Genomic DNA, 9,372 nt, shown 5'->3' with positions numbered 1-9,372 from the left:
TTTCTTGCTGTGAGGCCACAGTGCTAACCACTGCACCACCCTGCAGCCCCCTTGAAACATGATGATGTTATTATTTATGTCTTTAATGCACCCAAACCTTTATTTTTCTGGGGTTTTGAGTGGTTCTGGGTCATGAATCAAAATTTGAATTGGACAAAAATTTCATGCAGGGTCACTGGGGCCACACGTTTCATGTTCTCAACAGATTGAAACTGTAGAGTGTGTGACATGTGGTGTGTTTGTCAAGTTCATCAAGGACAGTAAACATGAGCAGGTCTAGATTCACCTCCATCTTTGGAGGTTGTTGAATTTCCTCCTGAGGACCGTCAGGCTGTTTCCTTACTTTGCTGTGACACAACAGCAGACAGCAACAAGGACTGCTGTAGTGCACTTGGTAAAATCACCATCTGTAGACTGGACCAATATGCTGATGTGATCCTTTGATTAGTTTCGGATCAGTCAGAGATCAAAGACTGAAGCAGGAGATCAATGCTCAGCATTCAGAGATCAAAGACTCCTGGAGCGTTGCCCTCTCTTGTCTTTGGGCCTGCATGTTAATGAATGTTTTACACATTTCTTTTTAAGAAAAAACTTGCATGACATTTCAAGGAGTTTTTCCTGCCAATACAGGACAACACCCACTCACAAACCAGTGCTGGACAAGTTCCTTCAAAGCTGTAATGCCTTATTTCTTACTTGTTACTGTCATTTTAAAATAATTGGTTCCATTACAATTGTGTCTGCCAGCGCTTGGTGACTGTAAAGGAGGTCTGGGGACCGCAGGGCCACAACAAGCCCATTTCCTCAACTCTCCATTTAGTACAGAGGTCCCCAAGTATGGACCAGTGAGGATAAATGTGATCGTGGAGAAGTCTGTTTGTTCTTCAACTGGTCCAATTTGATGGTGAGATCTGTGACGCCATCTTGTGATAGTGGATTCATTTATCTGCTATTTCAACACATTCAAGTTCATTATCCCTACATGTCAAAATACATTTGGTGTGGAGTTTTACTTTCTGGCCTCAATCATAATGTGTGCATTTATTCTTCATGAACATTTCTCAGCTTTGTAAGTTTATGATATTTTGTCTTCCTCTGTTTTCTATTCCATTGTTGTTGATGATTCTATTGCAGGTTTGAGTTCCCTGTTGACTGAAGCAGAAACAGGAACAAAAAGCTGGAGGTGGTCAGAGCTCCAAGTTGGGACGCTGATATTAAAGTAGGAGATGAACACATCCAGGTTAGCCATCACTCTCAGAACCTGCTACTTTACCTCTTCAGAATGTAGCAGCATAGCATAGCTTTTTCATTTATGTGACGTTGCATATTGGGAAATAATTAATTATAAAAAAATATATACATTTTGATGAAAACTATATTTGATCAGGAAAACTACATTGGGTCAAATAAATCCATCGTTAGTGACGGTGTTACTAATTTTAACTTTAGTGCTCTGGTGCTGATTGCCTCATTAAGATCTTCATGAAGAAATAAACTGAGATTTGTAAAAATTTTTTTTTTTTTTTTACAGAGTTGGCAGTTTGAGCATTGAATCTTTCTTTGTGTTGAGAACAAACCCTCAAAGCCTTCATGTTTCAGTTTGCTTCACAGCTAACAGACAAACACCTCTTAGCCTGGTTCTGGTAGTCCAGGTTTAAACACCAACACAAGGATTCTATGCTGATTTCTTCACATGCAGCTGAAATCTAGACTTCGAGTGTTCATGTGAGGTTACAGCTTCACGCCTATTTAGTTTTCAACAAATATTAAGTCACTTTAATGCATTGAGCTTACTAACGAACTTTAGTCTCAGTAGCTGAATCTGTTAGGGGGAAGGCAGTGTGGACCGGCAGGAGCCTCCTACAAAATGCAATGGAGAGAAGAAGAAATCCTGAGGAGTCGCTATGAGATTGAAGTGTTAAAGACGTGGCTCCTTTGGTGGTGAGAGGATTTGAGCTATTGACTCTATTTTTAGTTTATTTCAATGTTATTGCAAACATCAGCTGCTCACTTATCAGCTAGCAAGTAAACAACAGTATTGTTCAGTGTGCTAGCTGAAGTAGACCGAGCAGTCAGTTGAGTCTTTATTTCCATGTGTGCTCATGGTAGCAGGGGTTTAGATTTCTAAATGTAACCCTTTTACCACCGGCTCCAATATTAAAACCCACCTTAGGCTTACAGGGAACACTTTAACTCATTTCAAATATCCTGTATGGTAAAAGTCCCATCTGGAATAATTAATATCAATCTAGGGCAATGTATGATTCTCACTCTTAAATATTCAAATGGAGGCTATGGGGAGAAGACTTGACCTTTAAACTCTGCTGTAAAGCTTCAGTAACAACACACAAATTCAATGAAACAACACAAGATTTCAGTTTAGAAAATGTATTAAAGGCTTGCAGAAAAACACATTCAAACCTTGAATAAACAAGACTATAGAAAATAAAAAGAAGAACCCCGGGGTATATTGTTTGTCTCTCTTTCAACTGTCTAATTTTATTTCGAGTGCACTCATGTTTACTTTCGTTGGCCCGCTTTAGTTGGAGCTCATGATGGAAACCTTTACCAGATCCCCCCGTGTGTCGGTGAAGTCAACAATACCGGACCGCAGCCGATGAATCCCTCGCTCGTTACGGCAGCAACCGTCCCGCTCGCAGCAGCCCGCAGCAACAGACCTCCGTGATTCGGCAGCAGCGGCACATCCTCCGGCTCCGTCAGCAGCAGTGACGCGTCCTCCGTTAACGACTCTCTCCCGAGGCGACTATCCGAAGCTCCTGTCCCGTCCTTGCAGCGGCGTCTCCATTCAGCGTGGACAGCGTTAGCCTAGCTCCCGCTAGCTTCTGTAACTGGACTTGCCTGGTGCTCAAAACACAATCGGTGGCGGAGAATCCGACTCACGCACTCCGATCACGTCGGTCAATTACAGTTCACAGTCCGTTACCGATAAAAACTCCTCTCCGACAACACACAGTCTCCAAACTCCGATAACGTTACGCCATTCACACGATTCCTCGCGCGCGTTTCTCCCGGAAGTGTAAACACTAAAAGGTCATGAACTCACGCACGTAACCTAACGTAATAGAATTACTTTAACATTTTTGAAAGACATTCACACCCCGTGAAATGATGTTTTTTTGAAAGTTACTTTTAAACAAATTTTATTTACATTTTAATATCTTCATAAAATACTGATGTAAATTTTAGCTTAACCATGAACTGGCATTTTATTCTTATTTTATTCCTGTGAAAATCATGAAATAAATACCACTGATTTATCAGAGTTTTACATCAACCTAGGATTAAATTAAAGCTGCAGTCAGCGCTGTTTGGGCCTGAGCCTCCTCCCGCCCACTGGGGCCGAGTAGCAGGGGTCGTCCTGAATCCAGTGATGAATTTTATTAAAGCGGTGGGACTTGTACACTGCAAGCAACTGCTGTAAATCTACCACAAGATTTCAATAGTATCACCGTTTATAAAAATACAGTACTTTGCCGTTAATTCTAATAGGAATCTGTTAAATTACACCCCATGACTGTTTAACAGAACTATGCTTTAATGCTAAAATACAGTACTTCACTGTAAATAAATCAACAGTATCATGCAGTATCTTTGCCTTATGGACGCAAGGAGAATCTCCTGAGCTGCACATGTGAGGCCAGAGCCTTGGTTTTCGTCATCCATCTCAATCTCAGTCATTTGGTGAGTAGCGATTGCATTTATTGTAGACACTGGCGCAAAGTCTGTAGGCCAGTGGAGGCTAAGTGAAGTTTCCAGTTTGTGTGGCGACACACACGAGTGGGGGGTGCACTTATTAAAATATAATAGTGACCAAAGCCGGACAACGCCACCTTGGGAATTTCGCCCAAGGAAATAGTTAACGTACCGACCAAAAGGCACTCACAGGTTCATTTACTAATTGGCAGGAGATGTGGTTCCATGACAAAAATATTTTATTGTAAACAGGCCAGCAGATTAAAAAGAGAACAAGAATGAATCTAAACAAGTCTGGAGCTTACCAGTGGGGGTGAGGGATCCCAAGGCAGAAGACACCCTGATCAATTGGGACATCACATTTAAAAACACATGATTAAAGCAAAACAGGGGTGCACAGCACACAAGAGGAAAAGCGACGCCAGGACCATGAGCTCCCAGTACCTGAAACGAAATGACAAGAATTATAATTTAACACCAAAACTAAAAAAAAAACCCCACAAAAACCAGAACCAAACTCAAACCACAATTTAAAAATTAATTCGAGAAACAAGATTTAATTATTAAACACAAATTAGCAAGGAAAAATAATACAACCCAAAATAACCAGAAACGAGTTCATTTCTCCATTGCTAGACCAGGGAGCTAACGGATAGCCGTCCAGCAGCTTGCTACACCCTGAAGCCCAAGCGGAGGAATGGGAAACAATGCAGATCCAAACCTTCAGAGCACCATGAAGTACAGTTCAGTGGCGCCACACGGTGGACATCAGGATCTGGCAGACCCTGGTTAAACAAGGTGAATTACTGCAACAACCTCCAGTTCAACACACAGCGGATTCCAATTCATTAACACAGAAGCAGAGCACTCCAGTGAACACAGTAAACAGTTAACAAACAAACAAGCAAAACATGTGTAGATGGCCAGTAGGTCGCAGAACAGGCTAGTAGCAGAGCAGGCTAATAGAGCAGGAGCCTGTAACAAAGCTGGGTAGTCTGTAGCCAAACAGCCAGAGCAAAGCAGGGTAGTCTGTAGCCAAACAGCCAGAGCAAAGCAGGGTAGTCTGGAGCAAAACAGCAGCCAGAGCAAAGCAGGGTAGTCTGTAGCAAAACAGCAGCCAGAGCAAAGCAGGGTAGTCTGTAGCAAAACAGCAGCCAGAGCAAAGCAGGGTAGTCTGTAGCAAAACAGCAGCCAGAGCAAAGCAGGGTAGTCTGTAGCAAAACAGCAGCCAGAGCAAAGCAGGGTAGTCTGTAGCAAAACAGCAGCCACAGCAAAGCAGGGTAGTCTGTAGCAAACAGCAGCCAGAGCAAAGCAGGGTAGTCTGTAGCCAAACAGCCAGAGCAAAGCAGGGTAGTCTGTAGCAAAACAGCAGCCAGAGCAAAGCAGGGTAGTCTGTAGCAAAACAGCAGCCAGAGCAAAGCAGGGTAGTCTGTAGCAAAACAGCAGCCAGAGCAAAGCAGGGTAGTCTGTAGCAAAACAGCAGCCAGAGCAAAGCAGGGTAGTCTGTAGCAAAACAGCAGCCAGAGCAAAGCAGGGTAGTCTGTAGCAAAACAGCAGCCAGAGCAAAGCAGGGTAGTCTGTAGCAAAACAGCAGCCAGAGCAAAGCAGGGTAGTCTGTAGCAAAACAGCAGCCACAGCAAAGCAGGGTAGTCTGTAGCAAAACAGCAGCCAGAGCAAAGCAGGGTAGTCTGTAGCAAACAGCAGCCAGAGCAAAGCAGGAGCATCTGGCAAAGCAGGATAGTCTGGCAAGACAGCGCCCAGTATCAAAGCAGCAGCTAGTTCTTCCTCAGTGTCACGGCTCACCAGCTGTGCCAATCAGGTGTAGATCGCACGCATGCAGAGCAAAGGGTTTCACAGCTAGTATGCTGTGGCAAACAGCCTCTGCACGTCAGATCGGCGGGGGGGGGGGGGGGGGGGGTTTCCCCACTAGCGGCGATTAAGGGACCGTGTCCCAAAAGCCGGACGCCTACAATTAAACACGTGAATATGAAAAACGTGCATGATCAGCATGCAACACGAGCTACAGGGAGCTACTACTACATACCAACACAGACGGTGGCGAGAAGGCAGACGTGAGGTGATCAGAGGCGGAAGCGAGGTGACCAGGAAGTGGGAGGACCGCGGACCCCAAGAGCAAGAGATTGACCAGGTAGATGCTGCCCCTATTTATAGAGCAGCGCCTCACACTGGTTGGCTAATGATGGTACAAGCCAAGTCAGGCATCACCAACCAGTCTCACTGCTAGGATGGGACCTCTCATCCTGCCACATTTGCATTGATAATTACACTCAGTGCACATCATGCTAGCCAGATTTAGCAGCTAGCCAAAATGTTGAAAATGCTTGCAAATTAATCCAAAAAACACAGAGAGTTGACTTTACTTTTTACATCTCGAGCCTCCACAAATTAATGTGTGCGACATCTGTATTTTGCCTGTGAATTCATGAAGCTTTCTGATAGTCTGAACCATTTTACAGTACACACAATATACGTGTCACACAACAGTTAAGTCGGTTCATATTAAGATGAGTGCACACTGACTGTGTTTACATGCAATTACGTTCCTCCATCTTGTGCTAGGCTACTGCTCTGGCATGAATCTGTCTGATGGCATGATTACAGTGTAGTTAAGGCCATAGATCAGGAGCTGTGGTTGTATTTGTTTAAAAAAGAGTGGTTTTAGCATCGTTCAAGTGCCTGCTCATTTGTGTTGATTTTTCTTTGTCTCTGATATTGCCTACAGATGCAGGAGCCTATTTTCCAGCTGCCCTGATCCTAGTAAGTACTTGCCTGTCCATCACATTTCACAGTTAATCAGTTATTTTTTCAGACCTCAACCATTGAAATAGACAACTATGTTATCTGGTCAAAGAAGCTGTTTTTTTCTTCTTCTTCTTCTCTTCTCTTTTCTCCCTGTTTTTTTGGATCTCCAACACTATATCTACATGTATATATTTGATGGCTTATAATGTCTCATTCATCTGAGTGAGTTCCAACACTCCTTTTTTAGGCGCTTCATTGGAATAAATCCTGAGAGTGTCTGCATGTTTTCCCTGTGCTGGTTCTCTCCAGGTACTCCAGCTTCCTTCCACAGTCCAAAGACATGCAAATGGAAATGCAACTCTAAATTGACCGTAGGTATGGCTGTGAGTGTGAATGGTTGTCTGTCAATATTTGTTGGCTGCGGTGGACTGCGATGGACCACTGACCTGTCCAAGGTAATGTCCCCTCTGGGATAGGCTCCAGCCCCACCCTGTGACACTTAACAGGATAAGCGGAAAAATGGATGGATGGATGGATGGATGGATGGATGGATAGATGGGTGGGTGATCACTCACAGGACTGTGAGTCTCTCACTCTGACCGCTTCATGCTATGGGACTTACACTGACGTAACCTGATTAGCTCAGTCAGTCGAGCATGAGACTCTTAGTCTCAGGGTTGTTGGTTCAAGCCCCATGTTGGGTGTTGATCTTAAACACCACTGCTTGTCCTCTCAGTTTTGAAAGCTTTGTTTGTAAATTGTCAGAAAAATCAGTGAATAAACAATACAAACTTTGGCTTTGTCAGAAATTCCATGCTTCCAAACTAACCAATATGAAAAAAACAAAAGGTGAGACTTTTTCATGCATTCGAAAAATTTGTATGCGCTTCATTGTATCCGCTTTCTATACTTCCATGCATCCCAGCTTATTTCTGTTAAGGGTTGCAGGGGGAGGCTGGAGCCTTTCCCAGTGGCTTTCAGGTGAGAGGCAGGTTTCACCCTGGACAGGTAGCCAGTCCATTGCAGACAGAATACCCACGCAGGCACGGAGAGAACATGCACACACCACACAGAAAGAACCTGTGCTCGAGCCAGGACTTGAACTTGCTTTGAGGCGACACTGTTAACAACGGTACCACCGTGCCACCCATTGACTGTAACACATTGTAAACAATATACACTCTTGTTATCATACAACACGTAGCCCTGTACAAAAATCAAATAAATTACATCGCATAAAAAGCATAAAGAGATGTGTTAAAAAGTTCAAAACTAAATAGAGTTCATGATCTTTAAAATTGGTTATAATGTGAGCAGGTTAAAAGCATAAATATAATATGTAACATTTAAAAAGTAAAACTATTTACAGTTAAAAAATAAATTCATATAAAGGTCTTTAAGTTCTCTGAGTCTGTAAAAGATCAGTGATCTGAGAATAAGGAGAGGGGAAGAAGCCGTGTTTATATGTAACCTCAATTGTTACCTGTCAATCATTTCATTCCTGTCTTATCTTTGGGTGTATTAAGACCGCAAAAGCCAATGAGAGGAAAGTTACTGTGTAAGGGGTGGGACTAGTGGCGCAGGTTTGTGAGGTGAGTAGTTAGCGCGCATGGGGAGAGAAACAGAGGCAATGATCAGAGAGTTAAGAGGGGAGGCATCATTTGTGTGGAGAGCATTTAAGTTTATTTTGGAGGTCGACGACTGGTGGTCCTGATGTAAACTTCTGTGTGACCTTCGAGAGGTGAATATTTATGCCTGTATTTGCGCTTTATCTAACTGTTATAGTGAAAAGAGACTGGATGTGTACATGGTTAGCGACGTGCTAGCTAGGGATAGCATTCCGTGCTAATGTGCCAGCAGATCGTAGCTTTAGCGTTGTAATATTTTTGGAGCGAAAGTAAAGGTAATGCGAATTCGACACGAGATAATGTTTGATAATTGTGGCTAAATTAAGATAATATGCTTGAAGGAGACGGACATTGGAGAGAGAGAGACGGGTTTCCATCCGATGGCTCTGCTGTTCTGCTGTGCCCTGTCCTGCTGTGTTTTCTTCTTCGTGACTTTCGCTGTCCCGCCATTGCGTGTGAGTGTTTGGATTGTGACTTCCACCGCCATTGCCATTACCATTCAGACTCTCATCCTCCATTCCCGTTCTCCCCCTTCTAATAAAACCCTGGATTTTTGAGGACTAACATACACATGCACTTGCTTTTATTGTGTGCTCAGCTGCGAGTGAAGCGGCCATTACAGTTGTGAAGCCCCGACCGCACACGAGCTTCAATAAACAGGCCTGAAACAGGTAAAAATTAAATTTAAGGTGTTTCATATGAATGTGTGTGTGCCCACAGGTAAAATATTGAGTTTTAGTTGTTGTAAATTAAAGAATACCGGTTTAGAAGGTAACTTAAGGATTCTGAAAGGGATTAAATATGATGTATATTTTAAAAAAACAAAAGGGTTATCTTTTGTAGAGGAAACTTTTTTTCCTTACAATTGAGGTGTAAAGGATGACTTGAGGGTATTTTATGTGAAACTATCCAACAAAAAAAGATTTTTATTTTCAGTGAAACGAAAGTTCAGAACCAAGAAAGAAACTGTTTGTTTTGTTTTGAAAATCCTCTTACTCATTGTTAATAATTTAGTTCATTGTATTTTTATAATACTAGAATATATTCAATTTATATTTCATCCATCTCTGTGAACAAGTACCTGTGAAGGATTAATTTGCAATTCTTTTAACTTCAGCTTGAGGAAAGGGCAGCTTTGAGTCTTTGGGGACCAGCATGAGCGAGCTTCCCTCACGCACTTCTTCTTGAAGCGCCTTTCCGCAGCTTTGAAATTGAATGTAATGCAGTGGTTAATTTGAAGTAGACAGATGGCAGATGCAGTACTTTT

General features: G+C 42.8%; 1 long non-coding RNA gene across 1 annotated transcript; it reads left to right on the top strand.

Annotated features, from left to right (window-relative positions):
* The first annotated feature begins 8,117 nt into the window (after positions 1 to 8,117).
* Positions 8,118 to 8,970, top strand: LOC147264357 (uncharacterized). Its single transcript, XR_015112650.1, has 3 exons — positions 8,118 to 8,218; positions 8,447 to 8,560; positions 8,704 to 8,970. It is a non-coding gene; the product is annotated as an uncharacterized LOC147264357 (long non-coding RNA).
* The last annotated feature ends 402 nt before the right edge of the window (positions 8,971 to 9,372 follow it).

The sequence above is a fragment of the Aulostomus chinensis genome, chromosome 4 (genome assembly GCF_037954235.1).
Source record: "Aulostomus chinensis isolate RoL2024-O1b breed Wild chromosome 4, RoL_Achi_v1.0, whole genome shotgun sequence".
Taxonomy (NCBI): Eukaryota; Metazoa; Chordata; class Actinopteri; order Syngnathiformes; family Aulostomidae; genus Aulostomus; species Aulostomus chinensis.
Note: the sequence above shows the minus strand (reverse complement) of the source record. Positions and strands in the feature narration are given on the sequence as shown.